This window comes from Vigna umbellata, chromosome 5 (assembly GCF_029865625.1).
Source record: "Vigna umbellata cultivar VRB3 chromosome 5, Vumbellata_1.0, whole genome shotgun sequence".
Taxonomy (NCBI): Eukaryota; Viridiplantae; Streptophyta; class Magnoliopsida; order Fabales; family Fabaceae; genus Vigna; species Vigna umbellata.
Genome location: NC_142169.1, coordinates 7,918,142 through 7,921,739, shown reverse-complemented (window position 1 = coordinate 7,921,739; position 3,598 = coordinate 7,918,142). Strand labels below are relative to the sequence as shown.

At 29.8% G+C, this 3,598-nt stretch overlaps 1 long non-coding RNA gene across 1 annotated transcript; it reads left to right on the top strand.

Annotated features, from left to right (window-relative positions):
* Positions 1–569: 569 nt before the first annotated feature.
* On the top strand, positions 570–3,378 carry LOC148197618 (uncharacterized). The gene is made up of 3 exons (XR_015786605.1): positions 570–1,701; positions 2,759–2,932; positions 3,011–3,378. It is a non-coding gene; the product is annotated as an uncharacterized LOC148197618 (long non-coding RNA).
* The last annotated feature ends 220 nt before the right edge of the window (positions 3,379–3,598 follow it).

The window sequence follows — 3,598 nt, the reverse complement described above, 5'->3', positions numbered from 1 at the left end:
GAGGTATTGAATTAACCGACTTTAAGAAAATATTTTTTATTATAAGTAGTGTTGATCTATAAGTAATAATAAGTTAGTATCATTGCTCTAAATTATTTTAACACATTTTAGTTGACTATGGAGTTTTCCATTGAAGATTTTTTCCTTTCTCAAAGTTATCGAAACCTTATTTTTCCTCCCTTTCTTAAATAATCTCTATCTCAAAGCATTGTTAACTTAGAACATAAACAAATTACACTAAAAGTACGAGCTGATAGAATGTGTTATTTAATTCAAAACATAAGTTGACTTTAAAGTTGTACACAAAAATATAGTGGTTATGTTTTATGAGATATGAAACTTAATGAAATTAAGTTTAAAATTAATAAATGGGATAATAAGAAATAAGTGAAAAATGATAACTTAAATTACATATTAAAAGGTCATATAATTAGCGAGCTAAGCTTAGTTCAGTGTTAAGTGGGCTTTTCTAAAGCCCCTAGCCCCACAGCCCCATGAAATGGGTTGGGATTCAATTAGGGCCGGGCTATCCCCTAACCCCCCAAAACATTATATTTCCGTTTACTCTGAAGAAACCCTTCTCTGCACGCTGAAACGCTGGACTATTCCCATTTACGTCTGAGGAAACCTTGTCTACGAATTATAAATTCAGTTTAATTTCTTATCTTTTTATCTACCTGTTCATGAACATGTTTAATTTATATTATCTTCTTATTCATGAACAAATCTCTTACTATTTCTTCTTCCGATACTGGTGATTCATAACCTCATCCCCAACTCCAACTTTGATTTCTATGTTTCTTATTCTTTTGATGTTTGTTTTGTTGGGTGTTTGCCTGTTTGATGTTAATTTAATTAATTCAATATCTTTGCATGTCTGTGTTTTCAAGGATGTAGGTTCTGGGAAAGTTGTTAAAAACTTCTTGTTCTTGAATTTAACTGGATGCTTGCTTCATCCCATTTTTGTGTTAAAAAGTTGAAATTTGTTTTCATTATGAAAGATGTTTAATCGATATAGAATATTTGTTTCTTCGTTTAAGAAGATTCAAAACGTGTTTTTTCTTGTCAAAATGTGATGGTTGGTACCTGTATAACGGTGTTAGTGTATTGAATAAACTTTTGTTGGCATCCTATAAAATTTAATCATTGGGCAATCCGTAAAAAAGGTGATATGATGTAAGATGAGAATACCTTTTCAATTTATTTCTTGGTTTCGAAAGATAAAAGATGAATCAATCTAAGGTAGAAAATTTAAATGCAGAAAATCTATGGATAATAAATCCAGAAGCTTTTTGTTTCTGAAGAGTGATGAATAATTGAGTCTTTTTATTTTTGGAATACAAGTTGAAATGTTCGCAAGGTGTGACTTTGAAATGTCACTTTTTCATTATAAACAACTTGAATTCTGCACCTCTTAGTTGAAACTTGAAAATGTACTTTACATTAATTTTTCTATGTTCTCTTAAATAGCTTTCTTTTATTGTTTTTGTTTTGATGCAAATACAAATTTAGTTCATTGGCTTAATATTGTGATTTATAAAAACAAGCTTGGGGTTATGAGCACATTTGGATTGTCTTTAGTGATATTATATGATGCCATGTTTTCGAATTGATTATTATTTTGTAGATACTGAACCACAAAAACATTGTAAAGTATCTTGGATCTTGTAAGACCAAAAGTCACCTGCACATAGTTCTTGAGTAAGTGGGTTCTACTCTTTCACAACATTATTCTGGCTGTGTGCATGCAGAATGATTTCATTTCGATGACACCGTAGCTTTACTTTACTTTCTAATTATTAAATTTTTTATTTATTGTTTATAATTTTTGTAGAATGCTAGTCCTTTTAAAGAATAAAGTTTAGTTTTGAACATAAATGGTAAATAAATTTGTCTTTGTTATATCAGTTTGTGGTGTAGTTTTTAGCTAGTCCATATTGCTTTAATTGAACTTATCATAAACTTATTCTCCACATTGCTCAGAATGATGGTAATGTTTGGGTCCTGAGTATCTTGATGGAAGTGATTAAGTAAAATATAAGCGAAAAAGTTTCATAGGTTTATTGTTTTAGGTTGGTCTTGAGTGTCTCAGTCGTTTTCCAATTCTGTCAAATGATGGAATATGCAAATTAAGAGATACATGAGAAATGATTTAAAATAGTGTAGTTTAAGTTTTTGCTTATTCTTCTTTTTGTTCCTGTAAGATTGTAACTTAGTTATTTTCTAGTGTGAATACAAAATAAGGTAATAATTACTCCTTGATTATTAACATTGACTTATTTTTGGTACATTGTATTATAAGACCAGCTGTTACTGAAATAACCATTAAAAAGAAAGTCTCCTTGGCCAAATTTGAATCAGTAGCCCTTTATATGGTACTGGCATTGGATCCCTACTGAAGAAATTGTCTGAACATAGCTTCCAACTGAATCGGGTCACTAGGTAATGAATTGCAACTAGAGTTTCAAGCCTGGAAAACTCATACCCTGGACACATTCTTTCTCCCCCACCAAATGGAATGAAATGGAATGAAGCAGTAGGGTGTTACAGATGCTTGGTTTTCAAATCTACTAGGTTCAAACTTCAATAGGTTTTGGTATTAGTGAAATTCATTTCAGAGCTGATGAACGGGATGTCAACAAATGGGAAGGGATATTGAAAGTTACTAAGACGGAAGAAGAATTGATGTAATTTTGTATTGGAGTTTTGAAACTTTCTTTATCTTTTCTTTAACTTTCTTTCCTTTTTCTTTTTATAGAAGAAAAACGACCAGAGAGGAAAATGAGTTGTTCAACAGGTAATGAGAAAATGAGTTGTTCAACAGGTGTTGAGTTTGAAACCATGCTCGAGCAGCGCATAAAAGAAAAATTCTTACGGACAGAATTGAAGAACAGAAGTTTATGACTAGTCTACTGTCTAAAACTAAATTCAGGTAATTTTTTATTTATTTTTACTTTACAAAAAATATTAAATTTTATTATTTGGTTATATTTATTTTTTGTGTTTTCAGTAAGGAAGCAAGAGGAAGAGGAAGACTCAAAAAAAGAAACACAAGAGCTGAGGGAAGAAATTAAAAGAACAAAGGAAGAAATACAAGGGTTGAGAGAAGAATTTAAAAGAAGGAACGCTGAGGATGAATTTAGAAAAGATAACAAAGAAGTATTGAGTATGATGATGGAATGTTGATGAAAAATTTGTAAATAATATCAACAAAATAAAAATTCTCAAAAGGTCAAACAACTTAGATTTTTTTTTTTCTTTTTTTGCAAAGCTTAAACTTGAGGGAGGATAGTTCAGATTGGAAATGAGACAAGTACTGGTAAATGAAGTATGTGGATACATGCAATAATAGGTACTAAATTTAGTGATGTTTTTTAAGTGTCTTGTGAGTCAAATGATACGGAATATTGTTTGTTATTTAAAAAAAAAAATGATACGGAATATTGTTTGTTATTTAAAAAAAAAAGTATGTAGTTACTTATTGAAGGTGATAAATTACTTCAACTAACGATTGTAAAAAATAAGTTTTTCTATTAATTAAATTTTATTTATTATCAAGAGTTTAAAGTTAGAACTTGATTACACAGATTTTTTAACC